Below are 13,055 nucleotides of genomic sequence, written 5' to 3' on the forward strand. Positions count from 1 at the left end.
TAGTGTGTCTAAACATCAATCCAATCTCCTCCAATACAGATTTACACAAGTATTGTGCTACATGTCCTACCTGTCAGAAAACACGTCCAACCCAAAAATCAGACAGTCTTCCTCCAACCACTTCCTGTAATATCCACTTGATTTCGAAGGATTGCCATGGATATAGTTGGCCCACATATTAAAAGTAGTAGTGGCCATCAATATATACTTCTTGTTTGTAAGTATGCGACCAGATTTCCCTGAAGCCTTCCCACTGTGCACTATCACTGTTCCCACTGTTGTCCGAGCCTTGGTTCAACTGTTTTCCAGAGTGGGCATCCCAGATGAAATGTTGACCAACCAGGGGACTCTTTTCATTGTTACTCCATCAAGCCTCATCTAAAAAAACACAGGAAGGAAGTGAGTGTTAGCTGACAAAGGTTAGCAGCTTACATTTTGGACGCTTGCTGTGGGTTCTATGGAAGAGATGTCAGGAGAGAGTGTGGTGAGCACGGCAGTGCCAGCAGCTACAACACTGACAGCTTTCTTCAAAGGATCCAGCCCCAGCTCAAAGTATGCAAAGTGCCTTTGATGACATTGTCTAAAGAAGAGCAGAGACGTATTGCAACTTCAAATAAGCCAACTGTAAAGGCCTGTACACACCGGGACGAATATTCGCCAGGCGTTATTCCCCAGCGTTTTTCGCCACGTTTTTTGTGTTCACACTCAGGCGATTTTCGCTGACGATGAGTCGAGCAAACATGCAATTTCATTCCCTGACATTAGATGGCGCTTAATGTAAAACAGAAATACTCCTGTACACAAGGTGGCGCTGCGCAACTTTACGCTTCTTAAAGTCGCTTTTCACTCAGAAGAAGAGAGCAAGTATTTACGCCCTTGTCAGAATCGAACAGAGAAAACATGAATATTTCAAGCACCAGTTGCTCCAACTGGTGCTTGGTTCGGGGATATTTTAGAATGTCCGTCATTATTTCTTCGCGGCTGTGTAGATGCAACTCGGCGTCTATCTTCTTCGCTGGTATGTGTGCTCAGCAAGGCAGTTTTGTGTTTGAGCGCCCCCAAGTTGTGTTTTACTGTAACTTCAGAAGCTCCAGACACGTGTGCAAAAGCGCCATTCTCATTGATCGAATAAATTTCGATGCAACGCGTCACAAAAAAAAAAACGAACCCGAGGCATTTTTTTAAAAGTGACGCTTTGACGCGTGGCGTTTTTTGCATCGGTGTGCACACTCACATTAGTGCCCTTTGTTTAGTCACGAGGCATTAAACGTCGGCGAAAATCGCGGGAAAAATTCGTCCCGGTGTGAACAGGCCTTAAAGCTGCTGTCTAATAGAAGCAACAACAAATATTCATACAGCAGCAATTCGGATGACAACATGCTAAAGAATATCGAGCTGTTTGTCAAACTGTCTCTGCGTTTCAATGACCGAGTACTTTTCATCAAAGAGGTGATTGGAGATAAGATCTGTTGCTGGTCGTTTTACAGCCAGGGTCGCCAGGTTCACAAATAGTGAAGGTTGGATCTTAATTGATCGCTGTGGGAAACACTTTGGAACAATCCTTAACTATTTACGAGATGGGGCTGTCCCACTGCCAGACTGCCATCGAGAAATAGAGGAACTGCTTGCTGAGGCCAAGTACTACCTTGTTCAAGGACTTTCTGATGAATGCACAGCTGCCTTGCAGAACAAAGAAACATATGAACCTCTACGTAAAGTGCTAGTCCAGGGCGAGCCAGGATATGAGTATCCAATGTTGTTCCTTAGCTGTAAGCTTCAACCACGAGAAACACGATATTCAACTATAGAAAAACAACGTCTTACAATTAAGTTGGCATTAGTGAGTTTGCGTTATCTGCTAGGTAGAGAATTTGACCTAGAAACAGATCATAGGGCCCTCACCTGGATAAACTCAATGAAAGATCATAACAGTTGTCTTACACGTTGATACCTGTCACTCCAACCCTACTGTTTTGTTGTACGACATAGATCAGTCTCCACCAATGTAGTTGCAGATTTTCTCTCCAGGTTGCCGAACATCGATGTGATGGAGCGGCTCTGTCTCTCTGTCTGAGCGAGCCCCGTGAGCACACACACACACCTACAGGTTGGTATGCGCGTCCACGTCATAAACAAACTTTTCTGTTGTGAAACCATAATTTCTAACAAATCAGCCTTCATTTAACACAGTTTAGACCTCAGGTCCACACTTGGTCATTAGTAGTTTTTGGCATACACGCACATACAAATGTTTACTCATGGTAGCTCAGCAGCAGTCTTAGCCACGCCCCCCACCCCCCATTGGCAGCCAAACCGAGGGATTTGTTTTCGGTTTATATAATGTTCTCAGTCCTTGAAACAGCTGTTCCAAATTTAACTTGTTTTTGTTTCTTGAATTTTCACTTTATAGTTTAGAGGAATAATTGTGGTTGAAATAAATGTGAAATTAGATGAAGGACACAGGTGGAATAAATTGTTAAATTGTTTCTTCTGAGTAGAATGCCTAATTAGGTGGGAGGGGCAAAGAGGTGTATAAGGAGGTACCTCACTCTCACAATGGCAGAGGGAGTGCAAGTTTGATTGGAGAGAGAGAAATGAGCAGGAGTGCCAGTTTCAAGCCAATGCACAAGGAAGGGGAAGTGATCTAAAGTCCGACAAATATTTATGTTGTTTTTGCCCTCATCCCTGCTTTCTTTATTTAATTTTTTTGTATGTCCCATTGACTCTATTAAAAAGGGGAAAACCCCCTATGAAATCTCTCCTGGCTTGCCTACAAGTTTTTGTTGTCAGGTTTTCCTGGACTTCCTAAGAGAACATTGCGACACTGTCCAATTCTACAATTCCAAAATGGAGTGCCCTAGAAATGTCTTAGAAGTCTCTGCGAAAAACCAGTGTGCATCAATGCTCTCTAGATTGGCGAAATGCATTGCGTTTGAACAATTTTCGCAAAGGAAATGTATTTAAATATATATTTTTTATGTTTCTTTTTTCATCTTCAGAACACAATAGATTCCTAAATGGTCGTACACAATGTTCCCTTGTTTATTGCAAAGCTTGTGTGCCATAAATAACCCGTGACTGGTGAGTTGGATTACAGATGTTTTTTTATGCTGTCAAACTCTTCTCTACACATTTTATTCACTTTTCTCAGACAGACATAAATAATTACACACTTGTCTATCTTCTTAAGACTCTCAAAGTTCAAACCGTCATAGAAAGATTAGTCTAGTATTTTAGAATAAAAACAAAGATTTTATCGTGATAAAAGATTAATGTAACTCTGGCAAGTTGAACACATTCTGTACGGGAGACACAGCTGGCGGCGGACTGATTGACAAGGTCAACAGCCAATCAGAACACACAACACAGTGTGCTGTTTGAAAAAAATAAATCAAATAAAGGCATGCCAAGTCATGCTGGAAAAAAATCTGTGAGACAGAGAAAGATGAATCGCGCTAAGACAAGACAAACACTATAACTACCATTTTCTCACAGAAATTGCTTTGGAAATCTGTTTTTGGTAAAGAAGAGCTGCAAAGAATTTGCGGCAGGAAAGACCAGGACTAGGAAGACTGGCAGATGGTGCATTCAGGCCATCTGATGGAGGGGCAACATTTCAGGTGCAAAGAAAAAGAATAAGAAAAACCATTTGAGTGTTGCAGTTTCTCAAAAAGCCGGAACCCCAGCAACTATGGATTTTTGGTCTGTGCTTTTTGAGCCTTAGTCACAACTGCCCTTACAGGTGTATTTGGGCTGTCTGTGGGTGAAAAATGGACAAACCTGTACTTGGCATGCTGCTGACCCGCAGAAAATATCAAAGTCCGGTCAGTGAGCCTGTACAATGAAATTGTTCACGCATATTTTTTCTATGGGCATGCTGCAAGCAACAGGTTGTAGCAAACACTTATACAACATATAAGTGTAAGTAGGTCAGATGCAGGCACGCCATTTTCCTTTTTTTTCAACCCTTAACACATCCTGCATATTGTGTGCATTCCTCGTGTGCAACAAGACTGTTAGAATATTAAAAATTTGAAAGTATAGTCATCTTACGAAAACAGGTCAAATGTGTAAAAGAATGAAAATAAACCATGCATTATTTTTTTTATGAATTCCTTTCTTATTTATCGCAATAGAAAAAAAAATTAAATGTTGTCCTTACTTTGAAAATAGTCAGTGGCGGTTCTACCCTGAATTACTCCCCGGGCGAGACCCTCCCCAGGCGCCCCCCCCCCCCCCCCCATAGTCACAACAGAACTTTGTTTGTCTTTGTCAACTGACATGTTATATTGTCATTGAAATTAAGAAGTGGATACAAAAGATGTCAGAATTCTGAACAGCATTATAATAGTTATCAGAACACAAAAAATAAAAGACCATAAGCATGGCAAAAATACAGTTAGCTAAGAAATATTAAATCAATATTAAATAAATAATATAAAATAAATATTTTAAAAACATTTATGAATTGGAAATTTAAATTGTCATGTTCTATATCGATCTCTACTTCAGAGAAGAAAAATTAGCTCATATTTTCCGTCTTCAATCCTTTGATTGGAAAATTTTCAGTTATGACCTGTTGAATTATGTTTTGTCCCCATAGATTTGCAGTAAATGGTAAATATTCATTTTTAAAACTACCTTCAGATTTATGGAAATTCTATTGGCTAAAAATATAATCCCACATTTGTAAAACAAATAAAAAATAAACTTCATATGCAGGCTCAAAATTAACCCCTAAATCCCCAGTTAAATGTCAAAAAAACATTGGGAAAACGTTTAGGCTGCCACAAACGATTATTAAATTTAAGACCAATCTCAAATTATTTGCCCCATTAGCATCTTATGGCAGCAGCAGCATGCTGTGTAACCATCACAGCTTTTTTAACATTATGAACTAGTATACAACAGCAAAACCCAACAAAACCTTTGTGTTACAGCAGAGCAGACAGACACATGAATCATAACTAATGTTACAAGTTAAGGCAGAGCAAATTTTTAAGAATAAAATCTAAAAAAAAAAAAAAAATGACGCTATTTGCAACATTTGGGCCTACTTCAGTGTTGGTCATCGACCAAAATAAAGTTTTCATCGGCAACGTTGTTGTAGGGCAGGTAGCATTAGAATTTAGAAAAGACATGCATCAAGCTGTGAGGACTTACCCTTTTCTTTATCTCTTTTTTCCTCTTCTTCTTTTCTTTTCTTTCTAAATTGGGCACCAGATGGCTTTGACCTTTTTTTCTCCATATTTTAGATGTTTTTGGCGTTTGTTTGGCATAAATGTCCTCACGTCACGAAGAAGACATCAAGTCCGTCGACTGAACCAACTGTCACCTTAGTGACAGCATTGTTTTGTGTTGCCATTTTTTCATTTGGGCATTTAACACAAAATTAACCCAAAAAAAGCAGAATATATTTTCTATACCTTTATTAAAGTGTAGGTTATAGAATGTCACCTTATGACTGACTTATAAAAAGGTTTTATGAAGTAGATTCAAACCCCCGCCCTTGTCCCCACCTAGCCACTTAATTTGGAAGCGTCCCACAATTGAACTGATTCCCCGCAGCCCCCCCCCCCCTTTCTTCACACATTTCCAGCAGGAGCGCGTGCAGCTATAGCCAGGGGCGCTGATTCGCTACATGACGGCGCAGTCGCAGTTTTTACTTTTATTTTTTTCATCAAGCCCGCGACCGTCGCCTCCCCTGAAAGATGAGCCCGCCAGGTTTTGCGCATGCGCAAACGCGGTGGTGCTCCGTGCTCCCCCCGCGCCCCCTCCCTTCTTCTTCACACACATTTGTGTCTACTTCTCAAAGACAGGAGAGCGCACAGCTGCGGGGCGAGGGCGGCGGCGCGGCCAGGTTCAGGCTGTTACAAACTCACAAACTGTGACATAAGTTAACCAATAGTGGTGCATATAATATTTTACAAGGGCTGAGCCGCCGGTGCCGCCCCCCTTCAGTTTTCCGCCCCAGGCCACCGCCCGGACGGCCCGTGCCTAGAACCGCTACTGAAAATAGTTCTTTAAGGTAACATATCCAATGCAAAAATGGTAAATGTTTAGTGTTTGTATGCTCATTTTCTTCATTCTTTGAAGCTTGAAGAGCTTTTACTGTACTACTCACTCATACACCGTCATACACCAGTGACAGCACAGCTGCCATGCTAGGTGTTAACCAGATAACCAGGAGCAATATGGGATTTGGTGTCAGTGCACAAGCTGATGGTGGCCTAAAACTGAGGTGGTAGTTGTTGGATCTTTTACCCAGGCCAAACACTTGTGAGACAAATGTGAGACAGAGACTTTGAAAAAGATCGTGCAGGATGAACACAGAGGGTTGAGCATCAGTCATGTTAAGACATTCCACTGGAGAGCAGAACTGTTTCTGTGGAACGTTAACTTCTAAAACCATCTTAATAACATCAAGGAGGTGGCTTGGTGTCAAGAAATTTGACATTCGCTTGCTGCTTGTTCCAAGTTTTCTGACAGAAATAGAAGCAGAGAGACTGGTCTGGAAATGTCCCCGAAGGGGGGGTTAAATGGAATACCTCTTCAGCATTGCTCCAGCCTGTGCTTCTTTAACTATAGTTGAGAGGACGCCAGCTGGGGAAAATGTGTTAATGATTTGTGTTATTGCTGGGTTTGTGTGTGCTATTGGTTGTAAAAGGGAGGAGGTAATAGGGGTCAAACAGGCTTATGTGAGAGCAGGAGGACGAGAATGTCAGGATGCTTGAATGTTTCTCAGTGCCTCCTTCTGGTGGAGAAGACTGGGGGACGATGTGCGCTTCTCTTTGGTTGTCCTGGTGTAAAAATTCTCTACATTTCCAATGCAGTTCTATAAAGAACTGTTGTGCTATGTTTAGGCCAACACATCCGTCTTATCCATAAGGAAAAAGTGCATCATCTTGCCCTGGAGGCTAGCTGATCCACAGCAGGGGGACTTTCTCTCATGCCCCTGCCTCCCCGTGCACGCACAAACACACGGTCAGCGCTCAACAGCAGCTCCCATTTATAAATGCCAGATCTCAAGTGAAATTAATTTAAAGTGCTCAGCCATCATTGCAGGACACACACATGAACACTCACACCCAGACTCCCCTCTGCGACTGTCTCCAATTACTGAGCAGGTGCACCTGCGCAGGTCTTTAGGAAAAGGTCATTCGCCGTGTCATATGTGTTAGCGGGAGTCTCTGCGCCTGTGTGTGTTTGTGTCCCTGACCTACTCTCAATTTCATCACCAATCTTATGTGTTTTCTTTTAATCCAGCTCAAAGTCAAGCAAACACTAAAGATAGTTACACAGCTCTGAGAGTGCCGCTATAACGCGTTAACGCTCAGTCACATCGCATTTATCAATTCCTACCAACGGCTTTGCGTTTCCATGCTTAGAAGAGTTTACCTTTCCACAAATGATACTTCCACTGCATTTAGACAGAGTTACATCGATCTTTGATTCCAAAATTATGTTCACAAATATAAATGTCAATAAAATCGTTGTAGAAAACATTCAAAATGTGTCTCGTTTTAAACCCTAACATATGACGTATGTAAAAAAGGGGAACTAACAACTCACTGAGCGGGTAGTGGCTCAGGCGGTTGAGCAGGTCAGCCAATGATCGAAGGGTCAAACATATGGTTCAACCCCCCCCCCCAGCCAACCGTTGTTGTGTCCTTGGCCGCACCCTTCACCCTCCCTGCCTCCAGTGTGGCTCCACTGGTGTGGATGAAGTCCTAGCAATGGTACACATTGGAAGCGTTTTGAGTGCCTGGAAAAGCACAGATAAATCCATTCTATTATTATTAATATTATTAATTAGAATATTACACAAAGTAGGCTACCGCAATAGGGTGCACCAGATTAAAAGGGTCAGTGTCAGTGAACAACTTATTTTCAAACCTGCTTCATAAATGAGGTGCACTGAACTAGAAAGTGCATTCAGAAAGAGTCAGAAAATACCGCGCTCACAGTAACTCTAAAACCTGTATGTAACACGCTACACGTTAGCCACATTAGAAGCATTCACGACATTAGTGAAATTCAAGTAAAACGTACCCCTGTTATGTGGCCCTTATAGTTCAGAAAATATGGTTTAATAGATAGGATAGAGTTCAATTAGTGGCCCAATGGGTTTATTATAGTTAACTGTAAATGATGCACACAACCCAAAAGATGAACTATGCAGTGAAGGCAAAAGTCAAGTAAAAAGCCAACCTACATTAAAAATTGTCACGTGTTGTTTATGGTTTACTCTGATAATGAAAATTTTAACATTTGCTTTCTTAACTATCGAGATGCTTTTGTAATGTTTTTCTTTAATTCTGGGTGTGTTAGGTCTTTTGTTTTCTAGATGAAAAGTTAAAGTCCATTCTCTTCAAAGTTTGCTTTGTGTCACATGATTTCAGGGGCCAATCGGATGTTAAAGCCAAAGCGAATCTTCACAACAGAAAAAGAGGCTGGCAGACTAAAAGGGCCAATTTGTCCCAAACAGCAGAAGGTAGCAACACTTATTAAACATTTCTAGAAATAACATGCTGAGTCTTTTCAAATGGATGAATAAAGAGGAACTTTGTATGGACTTTTATAAATGCCTCAGAAAGGAAATGGGCTCTCACTGAATGGATGAACTACCGTCATTTAACTTCATCGTGACATTTAATTCCAGTTTAAATCAAATCAAGCTTTATTTATAAAAAGCGCTCCTCATGCAGCTCAAAGTGTCATACAATTAAAAATACAACAAATAGACTGAAATAAAAATGAAAGCCAAAAACATCACTCCCCACCTAACTCAAGGATTGGCTCTGCTTTGATGCAAAGAGCTGAATACTTTAAAAAAAAGTGACTCACCTTTCTGCCACAGACGGTGAGGTTAAATGCTGCTCTTGCTCACGAAAAGCACAAAAAAAATTAGATTAGATACAGGAAAATATTGAGCAGTATTCAATACTAGGTGACCCAAAAATAAAAAAATAAAATTGGATGAAACTTTCTTTCTGACAGCCTTTCCTTTGTGCTCCCACAATGGTCTGATGTGAGACATTTCCTTGCACTTTTTATGCTGGTATGCCTGCAGTCTATTTTTAGCATTGCTGTGCTCTGTGCTGGACGCTCTGCAGCTAAAGGTGCACACAGGTCAGCAACAATATCTTCTACAGTCCATCTGAGACTTTCTGAGGTACGGCATGCACAGACCAGCAGAACTGAAGGACAGACATATCTCAGATACGATGCACATCTCATCCTGGATTTCAGCCCCAGCTGTCTGACATCCTCCACACCATGTCACCTCATCAAATCAAATCTATATTCAATATTTATAAAGTAACACAACGTGCTTCACATAAAAACATTGTTTCGACTTAAAAACACAAACCTTCACATACAAAAGATTTGTGTAAAACACATTGCCCCCCACACACAGCAGGCAACACAAGGAAGTATAAGATAATAATAAATTATAATAGAATTATAATAAATCTTTTAAAATAATAAAAAGATGATTTATCAATATGATGCATGCAAAATGTTTTTTTATATATAAACCATTAATGTTTATTACAGGAAACAGGAAAGTCCCCTTGACGGCATTCTGAATTCAGACCAAACACAAGTTCAGGATTCAGTCCGGAACAAATTAAGTGGACTGGGTCAGGATCAAACAATTTTCCCAGTCTGCAGACACCATTAGAGCGAACTGAAGCTCGGTCCGATTGGAAAACGAACCAAGGCCACCTCGAGGTGGGTCATTCAGGGTGCAATCAGACTGAATTCATATTTTGTTCCAGATTATGGTTGGAAACGATCTGTGGTTCACTTTTAACCCTTGTGCTATCTTAGATGACCCCACCCTTACATTGACGTGTTCTCCCTACCATGACAAAGGTGGATAAAGGTGGAGAGGATTTCATGTAATCCATGGACACCAGTGAAGATCACAAATCATTGAAGAAAAAAAGGTTCAGAGCTCTGTCTAGTGGGTCTAGATGACCCAACTCCCAATGTTAAAGTGCCTAGGATAGCACAAGGGTTAAGCGAATATATGTCCAGTCTGAATACCCCCTAAGAAGAACAGCTGTAGTTGCTTCAGTTGATATTGTTGTGAATGTGTTTATTATGGTCAATCACCTTTGTCAGTGACATCACAGACTTCTGTCATGTTTTTTTAGATGGGATGTGTTTGGAAGGAGCAATTTATGAGGTTATTTGTTGCCATTGTGGAACCAGTTTGTGCTAGACACATACACCGGATGGATGTTTTCAACACATGGTGAGGAAAATGACTCCTAAGGGCCTATGGGCCAAATCTGCCATAAGAAAAAACACACACACAGATGTTTGAACCACACTAGTACGGCAATCACAAGGAGCCACATGCTTTCATAAAAGCAGCAGGTTTTGACCTGAGCCTCTGTTTTAGAAGTTTCAGGCTAATGATGCTCAAACCTTGCATGGAGTTTTCAGCTCTCATCCATGGTTCGTGTTTGCTACAACAATTTCACCAAAATAAAATGACATGCAACTGTCAAATGTTGCAGTTCCCCAAATGACCACTAGATGGTGGCTTCAAAACTTACTCTTATTTTAAAAAGTCCAGCTCAATGGCCATTAGGGAGAGTGTCCAGAGACTGAAAGACTGTGAGTCCAAATCCAGGTTGAGTCAAACCAAAGACGCTATAATGGGACCCAAAGCCTCTCTGCTTGAAACATTAAGGGGTTGGATTGGGGGGGATTAAAACATTTTTCCAGAGTGTACCTGTGTCTGCAGCTCACTGCAACCCCAGGAGGTGGGTCAAATGCAGACAACAAATTTCACACACCTACGCGAAGGACAGTTAATGGGACTTCCACTTAACACTCAAAATATGCTCAGTCTGGTTCAAAAACTTTTTGATGGTTGTTGATTTATTGTCTATTCATAACAACTGTGTGAGGGACGGGGGTAATTAGTTTAGTAAATATCTCACATTTAAGTGGACCAACAAAACTTCTCAATTTACTTTGTTCTACCCAATCCCCTATTTTTGGAACAATGTTGAGGTGGGAGGAGTCAATCGCATCCATGACGCACGCCAGGCTTCCTTTTTTTCATTCAGTCCTGTGGGTCACGTCAGATATAATCAGTCTGCTGTGTCTATGTTTGTTTTGTTTTTTCTTCAGAGAAGCCCATGCCATTAAAAGAACGTACCGGACTGTGATTTCAGCATTATTTTCCCCTGTTTTCCAGCTTATTTTGTTCCTTTTGAAACAGAAAAAGACATTTCCTATGACAACGGAGTGTTTGTTCCTCCAACATGTTTGTTTAGAGAACAGGGAGCTCCTCTGTGTATCAGTAAGGGTTCAGTAACTTAGTACACCTTCATTTCTTTTCCAGTGGTGGGCGGCAGATTGTTTTTTACTTAAATCCAAACAGAGTATTTCTGTTTTTGTTCCATCTGTACTGACATTAAAGGAGATTTACCTTTAAGTACAAATAAAATTGTCAAATAGTTTTCTTTCTTAAGGTGGATTCTCCTAATTTGTTAGTCACTTTAGATTAAAGTTCCTACTAATTTTTTAACTAAAGAAGAATAAAAAACATAAAAGTTTCAACTACATCTGAATTATTCAGTGGATTTACTTCAGAGACATTTCAAAAACTCTGATTTTAGTGTTCTAATTTAAATCAAGAAGGGGCAGGAATAAGAAAATAATGAATAATTTCATTTCCTTGCAGGTTTACTGCATTTATTTAATTTCTTATCGTAACATAATGATTTTTGCACCTCATTGAGAGAACATCAGCCGTGTATTGATCCAAAGCTGGGATTACTGGCCGAGCTTCATGTGCTGGTTTACAGCGCAGCTTTGAAGGGATTACATCGCCCGAGCAGAGTGGATCGCACAGACAAACGTTTCAGGCTTAAGTTGCACGAGGAAATTACAGTGAGCATGTCATCATAACTGCATTTCTGTTATTTCCCAGAGGCCGTCATTTGCTGTGTTGACTCCCAAAATAACACAAATAAACATGTTGATCATGCTGTCATCGCTCTCTCCAGCCTCCCTCTTCCATCTAACTGTTTCCATGATGCTGACATCCAAGATCGTTTACTGCTTTGCAGCATTTTATGCTTGTAGCAACTCATAGGGAATCCCTCCTCAAAATGGCAACTGAATTAGGTGATGTCTACAAAAAATTGAAAAAGTCTACGTACAGGCTGACATTGTTTCTTTAAAAAATAAGTCTTCTTTTTGTTTTTGCACAACAAGGCAAACAGGTTGAATTCTTTTGGGGAAAACTAATCTCAAATCCATTTAGTTCAAAACAATTTTATTAATCCCTATAGGGAAATTTCATTAAATGGATAAAAAAAATTAACATAAGAAAACTCTAAAACAAAGCCATCTACTATTCGTTGCAACTTGTTTTATATGTAAAAAAAAATACAAATCTAGTCTGATTTATTTGATACATATGTATGTTTGAGAGCCTGCAATTCAGGGGCTGATTGTGAATTTTGAGTCAGTGCCTGACGCTAACTAAGAGAGATACCTGGACTTTATCACACTGGAGAAGTCATTTAGGGAATACATCATTCACACATCAATATAAACAAAGTGTTAATTGTTTTCCTTTAGGTGACATTTCAGGAGAAGATTATGTTTTAGGAAATGTCTTCATTACAACTTCAGAGAGAGTCCTGCTTTTAAACGAGCTTTTTCCAAACAGATCATTGAAAGAAGTGATCTCACTTGAGTGAGAGAGAATTGGTGCTGATGTGATTCAAAAGGTTGAAATCCGAGGTTCTGAAAGGCTGTGATGGTTCAAATCTATGTCAATAAAATACAGTTATTTGGTCCTGTAAATCTTTTACATTAGCGTTTATATGATGTGTATGAATTAAAGAGTTTACCAAAGTTAAATAGACAGTTTTCAGACATAGTAGCTATCAGCAAAAGATTTGGATTTCCCTTTTCACACTTGAAACCTTGCACACTCTGAACTGGGTCAAAAAGAAAGAAATTCCTTCTACGAAGAATCCTTTTAACCCTGTATAACCATTCGTATCATTTAT

The sequence above is a fragment of the Oryzias latipes genome, chromosome 7 (genome assembly GCF_002234675.1).
Source record: "Oryzias latipes chromosome 7, ASM223467v1".
In the NCBI taxonomy this organism is placed as follows: Eukaryota; Metazoa; Chordata; class Actinopteri; order Beloniformes; family Adrianichthyidae; genus Oryzias; species Oryzias latipes.